The sequence below is a fragment of the Notamacropus eugenii genome, chromosome 6 (assembly GCF_028372415.1).
Source record: "Notamacropus eugenii isolate mMacEug1 chromosome 6, mMacEug1.pri_v2, whole genome shotgun sequence".
Lineage (NCBI taxonomy): Eukaryota > Metazoa > Chordata > Mammalia > Diprotodontia > Macropodidae > Notamacropus > Notamacropus eugenii.
In genome coordinates this window covers 345,587,180-345,605,131 of record NC_092877.1, presented here as the reverse complement: position 1 = coordinate 345,605,131, position 17,952 = coordinate 345,587,180, and the positions used below count along the sequence as shown (strand labels likewise).

General features: G+C 41.7%; 1 protein-coding gene across 1 annotated transcript in view; it reads left to right on the top strand.

Annotated features, from left to right (window-relative positions):
- The first annotated feature begins 1,840 nt into the window (after nt 1-1,840).
- The window catches only part of KCNMB2 (potassium calcium-activated channel subfamily M regulatory beta subunit 2), a 284,412-nt gene continuing 268,300 nt past the window's right edge, over nt 1,841-17,952 (top strand). Inside the window, exon 1 of the mRNA XM_072618438.1 lies at nt 1,841-2,061. The gene's annotated coding sequence lies outside the window, so the exon portion shown is untranslated. The remainder of the gene's footprint in view (nt 2,062-17,952) is intronic.

Sequence of the window (17,952 nt, the reverse complement as noted above, 5' to 3'; positions counted from 1 at the left end):
TAGAAAATTTGGAAGTTAAAATCTTGTGGAAGTGAATGTTGAAAACTAAAAATATATTAATTAATGATATCTATGTTCTTGGGAGGGCCAGAAGATATGAGAATGATTTTAAGTATAAGGCATAAGAAAATTAAGTTCTTTCCAGATAGAGAACAGAAAATTGGAAGTAGAAAGAAAAAAACTTCACCCTTCTAGTCTAATCTAAATTAAATTAGTTTTTCTTTTTTGTTTCTTTCAACTTCCAACTGAGGCAGTTACATTTTTTGACCTTGTCTTTGCCCGAGGTACTCCTCCATAAAGCACATCTGGAGTCATGAAACATAGATTTCCTGATAAAGGGATATTTGTCCAAAAAAACAGTCCTTTCTTTAAAAAAAAAAAAAGAGGGAAAAATAATAATACAGTTACAAAGAACCAACTTACATCTGATCACTAACAACCAACTGCATGTTCTAGTCTGTCGCTAGAGCAAAGGGAAATCCTCATTCCGTAAGTGGAATTCCCAGTTATTTAAGTCTTTTGTCTTAGAGGCTGGGATCTGGAAAGCACTTCTAAAACACAAAAAGACCAGATAATTACATAAAATTGTGTTTCTTGTTCTTTTCTCATCTGTGGTTCGTCCCATGAATTCCACAGGGCATGGAAATATATCTTTTTTCTATATACACCTTGACTCTATATTTCATTTACTGCTCTTCTTAAGCTCCGCCCCCTAGAGCTGACCGTTCTGTTTCCATGGTTACTGCTATATAAGTAATGTCCTTGGGGGAAATAAGGTGTGGGGGGGGAAGAGAGAAGAGAAGACAAGCACAAAAGACTGCCTAGTAAAAACCAATCATCAAACTGAATTCAAATGCAGAGAATTAAAACCAAGTCTGTCTTATTGGGAGGTAGTACAAAGTTTTTTTTAGTTTGCTTGTCTGTTGTTTCTTATGCTCCCTACTCTGGAAAAGGACCCTCTAACTTCTTGGTCGTTTGGCTATGCCAGATAGTTGGAAGACCAGCTCAAATTCCGGGTAAGAAAAGTCTCTCCCATATCCCACAATCCCACGCCTTCCTAGCCATTCATAAAATCAACATGTAGCACCCACAGGCAGCCCCGCTACCAAAAGTGGCTTCTTTTTCATTGGAACAATCAATGTCTGAGATCCGATTGGTCCAGCTCTGCCTGGATGCTGGGGTTGCCAAATCACTGAATTTGCGTGTTCTTCTCTGTCTGTTTACGGTCGAATGGGCGGGTCAGCACCCAGCGTGTTACATATGGTGAGCAACGAAACCTCGGCTTTTCTTGGCCTTCCTGTAGAGGAAATGGTGGAAACTTTTCCCACCTGGATGTATCCACTTCCCTGACACTCCAGTCCTCGGCTGTACGTGAAGCTGCGGAGGGAGGGCGGTATTACTGTTCGCTGGGGATTGTTTGTGTCTTCTAAGAATGGCGTTTTTTGTTTTTTGTTTTTTCCAAATGCATATATTTTCCGAGGCAGGCAAGGCTGTTTGATACGTAAGTTAAGGAAGATTTGAAAATCTGATCCGCTAGGTAGTGGTCTCTCTGCCTTAAAGAAAACGTTTGAGCCCAGCCCTTCCCCACCCCCCCACCCCCCACCGCCACCCCCTTTCTTTTTTTTTTAAATGTGAGAATTTGAAAGCAGTGGGTAAGAGCCGCTAAACCTATCAGAGCCAGGCTACCAGACAGCCTATTACGGTATTAAATAAAAACAGAAACAGCATGCCCATCATAGGCTAATCAATCCTCTCTCTTGCATGCTTTAAACCCAGGCTGAAGCCGCCTCCACGCAGCTCTCAAGAACTCATTTTAGGCATGGCTGTCTAAGGGCGCCCGTCTTTCCTGTTGTCCTTCCCAAACTCTTTCAGGCATTTTGAGCCCCGGGATATTGCAGACCCCGAGGTCCCAGGGGTTGTGCCATGCAAGGTCCAGACTGCCTGGCCGCTATGCCAGCGCGGAGCAGCCGCGGAGGGCGGCCTGGAGGGTTCCCCAGGGTCGCTGCTTATTAACCATTCCGCGTGGCTTCCTCCGGAGGAAGATGTGACAGCTCGCCCGAGGTAGGATTTGCTTGGCAAACAAAGGCGGCAGCGGCGGGTGCCGGGCGGCGGCTTGCGAGGTGGGCATTGTCTGAGCCGAGCTGATCAATTGCAGCCGGACTGGTCAATTTCAGCCGAGCTGGTGAATTATAGCTAGGTACTGCCCAGGCTGAAACGCAGAGGGGCACCCGGGGGTCCAGTAAGAAACAGAGAAGGGAGGGAGCAGGGGGACAGAAAGAGGATTGGCGGTGGGGGAGAGCGATGCTTTAGAAAACTAATGCTTCGAGGATCAGCTGGCTGCCGCCTCTTGGGGTGCTCCCGGGACACCCCTCGTTACTTTACCCCTGGACTAGAAGACATAGAGGTCATGCAGGAAAAAAAGCGCGCCCCTTCTCTTCCCTGCCAACCAGGCTGTTGGCTAGGCTGAGAGAAGAGTTAGGGGGGGGGGGGGGGTGGAGATCGTGAGATTCCTGAACTGAAAGGGGGGGGGGGAAGGAGAACCAGATGCCCTTTAGACTGGAGACCTGTTAGCTAAGAAATAGGCTTTCTCACGGTCATTCAGCGAGCTTAGGATATCCCTTGCCATCAATTAAAAGGGGAAACCCGGGCAGTTAGTGCCGTGGTCCCCGAGAAAGAACTATTTGAATTTTACCTGATCCAAAGGAGAAGGAGAGGTCTCCGTCCATTTTGCATACCGACTTGCTAGTCCGCACTGTTTACTCTCATTGTTTGGACAGACTAAAATAAGAGTTTCTGACTAGGGGGGAGAACCAGGGGTTTTCTCCGTGCTGGCTTCTCTCTCTTTTGCTTTCAAGCAACTAATTGCCCGACTGCAGATGGCAAGGAGGATTTTGTTTGACATTTCTGGCGAACAGAACCGAAGCAGGAGTCTTTCTCTCCTTGAAAGAGGGATGGATGAACGGGTTCTCAGAGTAAAAGCGAAAACCAAGGGATTTGCAAAGGAAAGTTACACACCTTGACGCAATTGTGTTTTCCATTTTGCCTAACTTGACAAGGAAATGTCAAGAGATAACAGGAACTGCTGGTATCCCCAATACGACATGTTCTGGGCTGTGAGTGTGAGAATTTGTCATTGTATTTGACCCTCACCATAGAGAAGTAGTGAAAACACAATGAATGATTTTCGTGGCACTTTTTAATCTTCAGCGTTCAAAAACCTGGCTTTTTGTTTTGTTAGTCTGGGCATGGGGGCATTAAAAGTTGGCTTCTAAACAATGATAAATATACTTCACTGGATCTGATATTTACAAAATAGCAAATTATCCTCTTTTGAATGCATCTTTAATTCCTAAATAATGTCGTCGTTTTTCTTTAAAAAATGCGAAAAATAAAAACCCAAAGGCTTGTGCAGAATTGAAGGTGAAATCTTATCATTACTCCTCTTTCCTGTCTTAATATCCCTTTGTGTGCAGGTTGTGTGTTTGTGCGTGGGGCTGCTTGTAATATTTTATTTTGATTTTTGAAGCACAAGTGGTGATAGATTATGCTGAGCCATACATACTGTCTCAGCTGGTCTTCCTGTGATAGATAGCATATGGTTTTGAGTTAACTATCAGTTCAGATGATCTATGTCACAGACTTTAGTCTGTGGCTATTAAACATACTGCCTTAGCCTTAAACTGGATCTGTGACCTTGGCCTCACAGGCACCATGCTTTAGCAAACTGAGCCTACTCTCCTGAAACACATATTTGTATCCACACAAAAAGATAGGCAGTGTGGTATAGTGGAGAGAGCTAGCCTCTGAGCTGGAAGACCTGGGTTCTAATCCTGCCTTTGACATACACTTGTCTTATGACTCTAGGCAAGCTGATGAATTTTTCAATAAGACAGTTACAGGGCAATACTGACCTGAATTAGTAGAGGAAGTTTCTCACTTGGGAGATCCCTATATCAATGAAATAACTGGGGATATCACCAGTCCCTGTCCTATAAGCACACATAACATACATATATGCTAACACTCTAGATCTCCAGTTGAGAGACACTGTGGTTAACCAAGGAAAAACTAGATTCAAGTCCTGCCTCTAATACATACTAATTGTGTAACTGACCAGGGCAAGTCACTCAACTGCCCAGTGTCCAAGGCAACTCACTCAGACCATAAGAGGGAGGGTTTGGAGTCAAAGAATTTATACATTCAATTCCAGCTCTGCCAATGACTACCTGTTTAACTTTGAGCAAATGTATGCCTTCTCTGGATCTCAGTCCACATCTGTAAAATGAGGGGTTGGTCTAGATGATAGTAAAGTCCCTTCCAACTCTAAATTGGTGATGCTATAATCCTAAATTAGAGATAACTTGCCAAGGTGGACAGATTTCCCAGGCCAAGGACTTACTACACCCGTGAAATCACAAATATATACTAAAGGAAAAGAAAAAGATGAAACATTTAGAGCTGCAAGGGACCTTAGATGTCTTCTAGTCTAACCCCAACATTTTACTGATGATCTAACATGCCAGAAATGGTGAAGTTTGCACCTAAGGGCAGAGCCAGGATTTTAACCAGGTCCTGGGACTCTAAATTCAATGATCTTTCCACCATACTACATTGCCTCTTGCCTGCCCCTCCATCTCTCTCCCTTCTTTCTCTCTCCTCTCTCTCTCTCTCTCTCTCTCTCTCTCTCTCTCTCTCTCTCTCTCTCTCTCTCTCTCTCTCTCTCTCTCCCTCTCCTCCCTTCATTTCTCTCTCCATTTCTCTGCCTCTCTGTCATCTCTTTCTGTCTTTCTGTCTCTCTCTCCTCCTTCTTCTCTCATTCTCTGCTCCTCCTCCTCTTTCTCTTCTCCCCTTCTCTCCCTCTCCTCTTTCCACTGTGAAAAGCTGATAACACAGCATTGTTTCACTCACTGCTACACTGTGTGTGTATTCGTCCTTCATTGCCAAAGAAGACCATGCCATCAGAGAAATAATGGCATGACTTGCACTTGACTTTGTTTTGAGTGAGAGGGGGCTGTGCAGGTCACCAACCTCACTTCTCCTCCAGAGTCATCTGAATCCAGGCATTGAGAAAAGTCTTTCAGCCTTCCAGGCTCTGTGAATTAACTGTTATTTCAATCATATCAAATATTTCTTTTCAAAGAAAGGTCTCATGTCCTTTAAGTCTACCCCTGTGGCCTACAACAACATCATTTTGGTTGTAGTCCTGCTGACAATTAATCACAAACTACAAAATGTATTTGTCCCATAGACAACACCTATAACTCAGGTAGCTTGTATGGCAACATTGGAATATGTTAAAGATGCTGCTTCTCATCTCTAGAGTTTGCATCCAAGTCTATGTGGACACATAAAAAAGGAAGATGGAAAGATGGCATTAACTTCATTTATATATGCTGTGAAGATGACCAGATCAGATAATTAGGTTTTTTAAAAACAAAATTCAAAACATTGTACTGGTTGTTTATTGCACAGATTTTTGACTTCTTCAATATCTGGATTGTTTTCTCCAAAGTATGTCCCAAGTGCCCTATAACTTGATAGTCTTTCAGAGTGATTATGACTGGAACATCCATTAACCTGGAGATGTCTCCCGCATTTTAGGCTAGACCCCAGAAAATGGTCATATAGTCTCTATATCTTTTCAGCTTCTTAGGACTTGCCAAAGTTTAAGCCATGCTGCATACTATTTGAGATCCCATAGATGCCTGCACTCCATGAGAGGGTATGACATCTAGCTTTAATAAAATATTGATAGTTTTCATCCATAAAAGTGAAACCCCCAACCTCATTTGCTCTCTTTTATATTTAGCAAAGAAAAACCACCAACCTACTCAATTAAACTGAACAGAAATAGTACTATTTAGAGGTGGAAGGGGCACTGAGAAGCAGCATAGCTTAGTAAATAACATACCAGACTTGGGATTTTAGAAGGTGAGTGTTTGAACCCTCCCTCAGGCATGTACTAGGTGTGTGAACTGCGTTAATAAGGCAGCATGATACAAGGGGAACAACATTGACTTTGGTGTCAGAGGACCTGCCTCTGGCATTTACTGGCTATGTCACTTATAGCTTCCCTGGGCCTCAGTTTCCTCATCTGTAGAGGAACAAATGAGAATATATGGAACTATTTTAAACACACTGAAGTATCATGTAAATACCAACTTTTTATTCATAGGCAATCTAGTCTAATGCCCTCATTTTACAGGGAAGGAAGCCAAGCCCCCAAATAAGGTCGACCAGGAAACAAATTCAGGATTCAAACAGAGGTCCACCAACCCCCAAATTTCTGCCTCCCTCTAGTATCTCTCCACCGTACTGTGGTTTCATGCCATTTGACACAAGGAGATTAAGGGGCAGAGTAACATAACAGAAATCTTAGAGACATAGAGGGTAAGGAATTTGAGTTCCAATCTTGGTTCTGGCCATTAATGGTCCATATGACTGTGGATAAGTCATTTGCCCTCACTAGGTTCCTCCTCTGTAGAATGAAGTGGTTGGATTGGATGTAGCTCTGACATCCTCTGAGCTTATGCAAAGTTCATCGTTATCTTCATTTCCATAGTTACTGTATGAAGTATTACCATAATGGCAGTTGGGTATATGGAGTAATCGCTGATTCCTCTCTCCACTTTCTTTGCCTCTTCTCCCGCCACAGTACCTAAATCCTCTTCTTCCAAGGGAACTCTAAACTCCACACCTCCCCCCAGGCCTGTTATTTCCTAGACTGCCACAACCTTCTCCTTTACAGGAAACTGAATCAAACTGTAATGATAAAACACACCATGCATGTCAGACCTTTTGACATCTTCAGCAAATGTCCTTGAGCCAATACCCCTCCTGCTCATCTTTGATTGCTAAGTTCTTTGGTCAGTCCACACTGTCAGAGCAGAGCAGAGAAATGGGGCTCAGTTGGCAGCTGCCTTCTCTCCCTTTTCCCATGTTTCCTTCCTCCCTTCCTTCATTTTTCCACTTCTCTCACCTAGGAAAGAATTACAAGGCAGATGAGTTGGAAGAGACCTTCGAGGCCAGCTACTGTAGCTCATACCTGAAGAAGGACCCCCTCCACTTCAGCTCTGACAAGGGATCTTGTAGCCTCTGCTCAAAATTGCCTAGAGATTAAGTATCTGACACCTCCTGAGGAAGCCCTTAAGGTTATGGGACAGATCTAAAGATGGCAAGAGTTTGTTGCTTTCCTTAAGCCTTGTGCCTTTGGGGGTTAAGCAGGACAAGTAGGGTTCATTTTCAGTCCTTCAAATACTTTAAGGTAGATATCATGCCATCTTACTCTGCCCCCCTCTTTTCTTTTCTGGGGTTAAGCATTCCTAATTCCAAGAGACAGAGAGAAATAGAGACAGGACACAGAAGCAAAAGCAGAGATACAGAGAGGTAAGGAAGGAGGGAGGAAGAGGGAGGTGTGGAATGGGAGAGTTTGAGGAAGGGGAGGGAGAGAGTAAGAAGGAAGGGGAGAGTGGGTGTGGGGAGGAGAGAAAAAGAAAAGTGAAAAAGAGACAGAGAGAGGGGAAAAAGAAAAGACAGTGAAGAAAGGATAGAGAGAGAGAGGGAGGGAAGTATGGAGGGAAAAAGAGAGAAGGGGAGGGAAAGAGAGGAAGAGACATAAAAGAGGGAAAGAGAAGGACAGAGAGAAGGAGGGTACAAGAGAGGAAGGAAGAGGAGGGGAGAGCAAGAGAGGGAGAGAGAGGGGAAGGAAGAGAAGAGGGAAAGAAAGAAAAAGAAAGGAAGAAGGAAGGAAGGAAGGAAGGAAGGAAGGAAGGAAGGAAGGAAGGAAGGAAGGAAGGAAGGAAGGAAGAGAAGGATGGGAAGAGGAGGGAGAGAGAGAGAGAGAGAGAGATGACAGAAGCTAATAGTGAGAGGACAACATGAATGTGGATAATGACCATAAAAAGAAGAAAGGAATAAGCAAAAGTTTTATGAGAAATATGATGAGATCACCTTGGGGTGGTGCAGAGAGGTCAAGGACAGGCTTCATAAAGAAAAATGGTTTCTGAGTTGCACCTAGAAAAAAGGAAGAGATTTCAGCAGTCAGAAATTGGGTAGAGGCTACCACAGATTCAGAAGATTAAATGAGCATAAATCCACAGAGAAAAGAGAGGGTAGAATGAGAACTAGGAGCCCAAAGTGGGCCATCTGGGCTGATCCACAGCATGCATGAAGTGGGGGTAGGATTGACTATGACTGGAAACATAAATCTGAGCCCAATTGTGAAGAACCTTGGAGCCCAGGATTAGGAGGTTATACTTTAGTAATAGACTGGGGAGTCACTGGAGGTCACTGAGTAGCAGGCTGGGGAGGTCTTAGTGTACATCAACCAAAAGGGTCCCATGTTTAAGGTCTTGAAGACAGCTCTCATATTGGCCCTTCACCAATCTATTTTCAAGCTTTGAATAAAAAGTCTGACTTACTGACATAGAACAAGCCCAAGAGCACTAGGCTAGAAGTCAGGAGACCTGTGTTCCTGTCCCAGTTGTAACACTAAGTAGCTGTGTAACCTTGAGCAATTATCTCCAGCTCCCTGTATTGCTAATTCCCTTATCTGTGCAGTAACAGAGTTGGCCCCTTCCAACTCTAAATGACGTAATCACTATAAAAATCTAAGACCTTCTGGGACAAAATTTGGCAGATTCAAGTGATCTAGACTCCACCAAATCCTTCAGTCTTCCCTTATAGTGTCCATGGGGCTCTGGGTTCTCAAAGACCTTTTCTAGAGTCTGGATCATGCTGGCCAAGGACCAAGTAAACATGGGCAAGATACTTTTTATTAACTCTCTTCACGTAGTCTCAGATTGCATTAGTTTTCTTGGCTGCCACAACATACTGTTCATTTCTACTGAGGATGCAGCCCACTAAAATCCTAAATCTTTTTCAGACAAACTATTGCCTAGCCATATCATCATCACCAAACCCCCATCTTATATTTGTGAAGTCAGTTTCTTGAACTTGGATTCAAGACTTCACAATTAATCAAAACATCAAATGCAGTTAGCCCAGGACCTGGCACATAGTAGGCACTTAAGAAATACTTGATGAACATAGGGAGAGTGCTTTTCAAACCTTAAATTGTCCTATAAGGGCAAGTTATTTATTTGTTTATCCCTTTATTATCATTATCATTTTTTCAAGTTGGCCTCGCATTTAGTGGCTTTTTATGTATTGATGCTGGTGTTCAGAAACATTTAAAGAAATACATTTATGCCTCTACCCTGAGGTTCAAAGGCAAACTTACAAATTTCCCAGGCTTCTTCATCCCTGGCTCAGGCTCCACTGCCTGTCCCTGATATATGGTATCAAAATGAAGGCAGGCCCCAAAACATGATCTTCCTGTGCAAAGTCCATGAAATTGGTCCCAGTATCATTAATTACTCCAGATTTGGCCCCACAAATTACAAATGCGAAGAGAATCTTAGACATACTCAACAACAACAAAATTTTCATATCCGTATTTTAAGAGGTCCTCAACCCAATCTAAAATCAATTGATTAAGCCCCTACTCTGTCAGGCACTATCATAGGTTCTGGGGACACAAATATAAAAACAGTCTCTGCCCTCAAGGACCTTGAATGCTGGAGTGGGGAGATACAGCATATGCACAGTGGGGAAAAATGCATATAGGATGATTTCAGGAGAGAGAATATATTGACATCTAGGGACATCTGGAACTGGTCATGAGCTGAGCCTTGAAGGAAGGTGGAATTCTAAGAACAATAGACAAAGAGAAGGGAATAACTTGTGCAAAGGAATGAAGGCAGAAGATAGAATGCTGAGTCTGGGGAACAGCAAGTAGACCAACTTGGTTGGAAAATCTAATACCTGAAGGAGAGTCGTGTGACGATATCCTGGAAAGGTGAACTGGAGACAGATTGTGAAAGTGTTTAAAGGCCAAACTAAAGAGGAGTCTGTGTTTTTATCCTAGAGGTAATAGGGAGCTACACAATCAGATTGATACTTTAAAAAGATTATTGATCAGTTAAGTCAAAGACGCATTGGATAGGAGAGAGGCTCTATTATAAATGCCTTCAGTTGACTTTTATGAACCTAGGCTTTATCCATATACTTCTTAGCATTCTACTGAGAGTTGGATTTAAGCCAATTCTAGGTCTTACAATTATGATCCAGTGATGCCTTCCCAAAATATAATTTTGCAAATACAATTAGCCCTAGATTTTCTACAGATGGCAATGGGGGAAAATATTCTCCAAAAGTATGATAGATTTTTCTTTTCTTCTTTTTAAGTCCTGTGTAAAGCAGATTTAAGCACTAGATTAAGGAAAACATCTTGTGAGGTAGCAAGTTCCCACTACTGCTTGACTTTAAGAATCACCTGGATAAACCACTTTTCAGGGATGCTACAGATGGGATTCGATCTTGAACAGGTTGGATTTTAAATTCCTTTCCATCTCTGAAATTCTGTTCTTTCTATCTACACTGGAGTGCCTTTCAATTCCAATAATAAACAAACATTCTTCCAGTGTAGAAAGAACCACCTAGATTGTAGCCAAATAAAACAGTCTCCTTGGAAATAGGAAATTCTATTAGACTAGGGAAGCGATGCCTGGAGAGTCTTCATGTGCAGTAACCATTCCATTCCCTTTTCCCTCTTCTCTTCACAAGCTTCTGCTCCTATCAGATTCTCTTTTGGATTGCTACACCCTCCTCTTCCCTATTATCTACTCAGGGCACCCGTGCTGTTTTGGTGCTTCTCAAAAGCACACTGTCGATCTTTCTATTTGGGGCTGACTCCCAGTCTGGCAGTTTTGAACCCCAGATGTCTGAAAATGCCATCTCTGGTCTAATCAGAGGAGCAATGAGAGATGAGCCTAGGTGAGAGTCTGAGCTGGGGAAGTGGAAGAAACACACCAGCTGTCAAAACATCCAGCTGTCTGACTTCTTAGCTGACAGAGAAAGGACATTTATCCTTCTGGACAGGAGAGCATCTGGCTTACCTCTGCCTAACATTTACCCCAAGAAGGTAAAGAACCCAATGTACTCCATCTATAAGAAGTCTGTCCATTGTGAACTTGCAACTCCGGAACCTTTGGAACAGCTAAAATCCATTTTCTAGCAGGTAATGGGATTGCCAATTCATAGAGGACACGTACGACCCCCCAGTCTAGCTGTCCCTTTGCCAGGACCTAGCTTCCTGTGGGAAGCACTGAATATTTATCATCCAAATATTTGATAGGATCATAGATTGAAAGCTGGGAGTGATCTTAGAGATTTTCATATCCAACACTCTTATGGATGAAGTCAGTAAACTGAGCAACAAAAAGTTGTGACTTGACCAGGTCACAGATATAGCAAATATTTGAGGTAAGATTGGAACCCAGATTTTCTTGGCTTCAAGTTCAGACCACCATTCACTACTCAGTCTGCCTCCTTTCTGCCTCAAAATTGACACAGTGTGCCATACTTAGAGTCAGAGGGGACTGAGTTCGAATCCTGTGTCCTGCAGTTATTAGCTCTGTGACCCTGGGCAAGGCACTTATACCTCTCTCAGCCTTAGGTTCTTCATCTTTAAAATGGGGTTGTTGTGAAGATCAAATCCAATGAAGTAAAGCCCTTTAGAGTTCCCTATAGAATTTTGCTCTGACTATGGTCTTGTATTTATTCTGTATACATTCATATGTGTGCATGGTGTCTCCTCTGATGAAGTGCAAACTGTTTCAGGGCAGGAACTATCTCATTTTGCCTTCATCTCCCCATCACCTAGCACCATATCTGGCACATAGTAGGTCCTTAATAAATGTTTGTTGCTTGATCCATTCAGCAAGCATTTATTAAACACCAATTGTGTGTTCAGCCCTCAGAATAAAAAGATAAAATGAAATAGTGCCTGTCCTTAAGGAACATACATCTGGGGTAGAGGAGGGAGGAAAGAAGATGTAGATATATCAATAAATACAAAATATCTAAAAAGTACGGTGAGGTTAAGCAGGACAGTAACTTGGGGAGAATGAAGAAAGGTTTCATGTAGGAGAGAGCACTTGAGATAAGTCTTCAAAGAAACTAAGGCTTCTAAGAGTGGGGGTGTGGGGGACTTGCATTCCAAGGATGGAACACAGCCTAAGCAAAGGCACATAGGCAGGAAATGAGATGCTAGGTTGGAATGACAAAGTTCGGGGACCACAGTTAGTAGGACAGCTTCTCCAGAACAGAAGGGCATGAAGGGAAGGAAGATGAAATCAGCTTGGAAAGGGAGCCTGGAGCCAAATGCCAAGAAGGAAAATCTGGATTTCCTCCTAGAGGCACTGAAGTTTTGGGAGCAGGAGAGAAGATTGATTGGCATAGCCTGCTGTCCCTTCCAGGAAGTCAAAAGGTATTTTAAAAGTCCATAAAATTTTATAGATCTTTATTTGCCACTGATTGTTATTTGGGCTTCTGGGAAATTTGCAAAACTATTTCAACTTGTTTCTTATGTTGGCAGATAGTATCACTGGGGATCCTTCATGGTGGGAGGAAACAAGAGGAGGAAATTTTCTTTGGTATCAATTTATTCCTACTATCTTATGAGGCTCTGAGGGAAGGGTATGATTGGAAGATATTGAAGATACTAAAATTCAGAAGTCCCTGACTTTAACTGGAGTTGATTCAGCATCAGAAAGTCAGTTAAGTATAAAGGTAAAGCACTCACCTGCTTCTCTTGGCCAACAATTCTTTGCTCATCACTGGAGGCTCCCTAAATCACTGGGACATAGGGATGAAGGGAAGAAACAAACATTTATTGAACCCTAATGATAAGCCAGGCACTGTGCTAAACATTACAAAAATCTCATTTAATCCTGACAGCAACCAGAAAAGGTTCCTCCTACAGTTGAGGAAACTGAGGCAGAGAGGTTAAGTGCCTTGCCTAGGACAAGTCTGAAGCCAGATTTGAACTCAGGTCTTCATGAACTCCAGGTCCAGAGCTCTATCCACTGAGCTGCTAGATTACATAGTAGGGAATATTATATATGACGAACTTGGCTTCTTTAAATACACACACATTTATCATATGCATACATACACATATACATACCCACATACATGTATGTATTTATGTCTGTGTATCTCTGTGTGTGAATAATTAGTGTGGATCTATGGTTTCATTCATTTAGGGAACTCTTTGTGTGGAAACTTACTCCCTTAGTGCAGATCAACCTCTCTTCCAAAACTTAGGATCATAGCTCTAGAGGTGAAAGAGACCACAAAGGCCAGAGCATCTGACTTAGATTACAGATAAGGAAACTGAGATGAAGTAACTCCCCAAGGCCACATAGGTCAAAGAAATGAGTAGAACAATACAACTTGAGAGCTGGGGCTTCTAGTGGATATCCCTACTAGAACAAGCCTAACACCTGATAATCCGGCTTTGTCTTGTGGTTGTCAAAGAGGAAGATACCCACAACCTCCCAGAATGGCCCGTTCCACTTTGGGGTCACTGATTGCCAGGAAGTTTTGCTTGACAACAAGCCTGAATTGCTTTTGTGGTAACTTACTCTACTGTTCTCATTCCATATGGCCTAAGAAAACTGAACTAATCCTAGCCCCACTTCCACATGATGGCCTTACAAATATATGAAGATGGCTACCATGACCCTCTGAATCAAAAGAAAAGCCTAGGTGCCTATAGGATATATGGCAGCTAGGTGGGATCATAGCACATGAAGCACCAGGACTGAAGTCAAGAAGACTCATCTTCCTGAATTCAAATCTGGCCTCAAACACTTACGAGCTATATGACCTGGGACAAGTCACTTAACCCTGTTTGCCTTGCTTTCCTCATCTGTAAAATGAGCTGCAGAAGGAAATAGCAAACCATTTCAGTATCCTTGCCAAGAAAATCCCAAATGGGGTCACAAAGAATCGGAAATGACTGAACAACAGTGAAAGTAATAAAATACGTGATATGAACAGATAGAATGGAAGGCAATGCCACAGGAAGAGGCACTAGCAACTGGGTGGACCAAGAAAGACCTCCTATAAAGGATCAGGAGCCAAGAGAGTTCAGAGGGAGAAGAGGAAAAATAAATATAGGCATGAGAAAGAGGTGGAGCAAAGGCAAGGAGAAAGAAGACTGATATGCATTTAAGTAAACGAGTAGCCCCAAGCAAACAAGTATTGCTAGATCATAGGGTATATGAAGGGAGTGAAGTATGAAAGGACTGGAAAGAGCCCAAAGACCTTTCATAGTAGTGTTTCTATTTCATCCTAGAGGTAATAAGGAGACTCTGGAGTTTATTGAGCAAGGAGGTAACATGGTCAGATCTATACTTTAGAAAAATTACCTTAGCAGCTGAGGATGGATGGGAGTGGGTAGAGACTGGAGTCAGGGAGACCAGTTAGAAAGAGTCTAGGAGAGCATCGATAAGAGCTTGAACTAAGGTGGAGGCCATGTGAGTATGTTAAAGAAGACACTTATGAAAGATTATGGGAAGGCAGAAATAACAAGATTTGGAAACAGATTCAATACGCGGGGTGAGTGTGAGTGAGGAGTCCAAGATGACACCAAGGCTATGAGCCCAGTGCCTAGGAGGATGGTGCTATCCTTAATAGTAACAAAAAATTTAGGAAGAAGAGTAAGTTTTGAGGTTGAAAATAATGAGTTCTGTTTTGGACTACTGTGTTGAAGATGAGAAACTCTAAGAAGAATAGGAATAAAAGGTATCATCAAGAAATTATATGACAGGAAGAAAAGATGGCTTTTTCCATTAGCAAGGATGAAGGATGATAGATGGACAACCCCAGGAATGCACTGATATGCTTACAATGTCTGGAAGGAATGAGAAAGGCCTCAGACATGTTGGGAGTATCTCTGTAGCAAATTTAGCTAGATAGTTCAGTAGGTCAAATACTCGATCTGCTAAGTTCAAATTTGGCCTCAGGCACATAGTTGCTCTGTGACGCTGAGGAAATCACTTAACCTCTGCCTGCCTCAGTTTCCTCATGAGAGCTAATAATAACCCACCTTCCAGGGTTTTTGTGATAATAAAATAGGATAACATCCAAAAGGCACTGAAAGTTCTATGCAAATGCTATTATTATTATAATTTATGTTACCAAAGAAGGGTATGACAGTTGTGAAACATAAAGAGCAGGAATAGATAGTTTGTGATTTGCATCATTGGAGGGAACTCCTGAATTGATGAGATAATAGATCCCTTTGAGTATTTGGGAGAGATCAGTAAGGGAAAAAAAAACTGACTTCTGAGTGTCACCAATGAAGAAATATTCCAAATAAGACTAAAAAAAGAGTATTATATTACCAAACATTTGAAGAGGGGAGAGGTTTTTTAAGAGCTAACTCAGCTTCTCTATCTTCCTTATCCTAGGAAGTGTGTTCTTCACCTGCTAGTTGGAATTCACTTTCAAAGAATACTGCGAGACCATATGCTAAGTACTCAGAAACATCAGTAAGAGAAATTGATTGATACAGACAACCAGATACCCTTATATTCTTATAAAATGTAAAAAACATGAATCAATTGCAGTGTCATTTCCTGCTGGAGAGACCCAAGAGAGAATTAAGGGAAAGATATAAATTCAACAGCCACCAGAAAACAGAAGTTAAGATAACCGGCTACCAAACCTGAGTCTCTGATTGGGCCTAAGAAGGCTTAGGAAATAGTCCTGTTACAGAGACAAATGGCAAGAAAGTGTCTATTACAATCTGTTTTCTAGGCTCCTAAATCCATTTCTCCACTGACAAGTGGATTTAGTGTCTCTTGAAGTTAAATTAGAAAGAAAAATAACACAATGGGAACCAGTACAAAAGGAACACACACACACACACACACACACACACACACACACACACACACACATACACACACACACCCCCATGTAATTGGAATGTACATTGATCTGAGTGAAATGCAGGTCTTTTCAAGGTAATATTATTGCCAAATACATAAAAGTATATATGGTGGGCTGGGCTCTTAAAAAACCTCTCCCCTTTTCAAATGTTTGGTAATATAATACTCTTTTTTGAGTCTTATTTGGAATATTTCTTCATTTGTGACACTCAGTAGTCAGTTTTTTTTTCCCTTACTGATCTCTCCCAAATATTCAAAGGGATCTACTATCTCATCAATTCAGGAGTTCCCTCCAATGATGCAAATCACAAACTATCTATTCCTGCTCTTCCTCCAAACCTTGTCAAAGCTCTCCTCTAATCATGTTTTCCTGATCCAGCTGCTGGTCATCATTGTAGCAGATATCAGTACTAAATAAGGAAGTCAATTCAACTCAACCAACATATATTCATTACTTACTATGTATCAGGCACTGTGCTAAGCAATGGGGATAAAAGATAAAACAACCCCTACTTTCAAGGATCTAATATTCTATTGGGTGTAGTGGAGTGTATAATGTCATCTATTAAAAAATTAAAAGAAATAATTGAAATATTACAGAGTAATATCAAGAAGAAATATATTTTGGGTTTTTTTTCTTTTTCTTTTGTTTTACTTGGGGTAATTAAGAAAAGCATCATACAGAATTTGGTTCCTGAGCTGAGCTTGAAGGAAGCTAGGTATTTAATAGACTGGAGGTGAGAAGGGAGTACATGCCACACACTGAGCACCAGCCCTACAAAAGCATGGAAATGGGAGATGGAAATCAGAATCAGCTAATACCAACTCAAGTTGGTCTGGATCAAAGACTGTTTGAAGGAAAGTAATATGAAATAAATCTGAAAGACAAATGGGAGGAAAATGGTGGAGGGTTTTTAATGCCAAGCTGAAGGTCCTCACTGTGACTTAACTTGGTTATTCAGAACTACCCTGGAATGAATTGCAACATGGACTATGAAGGATGGAGCCATTCTAGAACCCAGAGGGAACATGCTCACTATCTGAAATTATGGCAACCAGTTGGAATTCATACCCAGAGGATCCCCCACCAGAAGCATCAAACCAACATAGGGTTCCTCTTTGTGGCTGCTTCTAAATTGTGATTGAGAATGTAAAATACCAGATGATACCATTGCCTCCTGTCATTATAGGGGCCACAGGAGAAAAGTTGCTTCTATCACTTTGTGAGTTTATTTAGCCCTGAGGAAGTACAGATGTAAAATAGCTGAATTTGCAAACATCTATTAAACACTTACTACATGCAGGCTCTGAGAATACAAAAGGAAAAAAAATAAAACAGTCTTTACCATCAAGAATTATATATTCTATTCCACAAAATTGTACATGCAGATTGAGTCCTTTCTAGATCTAGAATCCTAAGTAAATGCAAAAATATACACAAAATAAATGTTACAATAAATATTATATAACATAATATAATAAAAGATATGAATAATATCTTTCCAGCAGAGAAAGCATTAACAATTGAAAGATCAGGAAATGTTTCATGTACATGATGATGACTGAATTGAACTTTGAAGGATGCTAAAGATTATATGAGAAGGGGATGAGGAAGAAGGCAATTCTAGGGATGGAGGAAGACCCTCTGACAAGACCTAGAGGCATTTCATTAACGGTATGTTGTGTATGAGGAACAGGAAGGATGATGGTTTGGCAGGAGTGTAGAGATTAAAGAGTATGAAAGAGAGATATGAGCTATGTTCCTTGACCAAGAGTAAGAAGGGAAGACAGATATAATCCCAAATATCCAGAGGGCCTGCTAAGTCCATTGCTTTAGCTACAAAATGTGAAGTTCTGACCAACCCTCTGACATCCTTATCTGGTGTTACCCTTGATTGGCACATTTGTATGAAGGAATAAAAAGCATCTATTAAGTCTTGATTGTGATCAGGCACTGTTCTAAACAATGGGCAATACACAATCCCGTTTGGCTTCAAAGTCCTTCATTACAGCTTCTCCCCACTTTTCCAATTCTCTTACACCTTTCTCCTCAACTGCTATTTTGTTCCAGTGACACTGACCGCCTTGAGGATAAATAAACAAAAAGTTCCATCTCTCAATGCTAGATATTGTCTTTGGCTCTCCC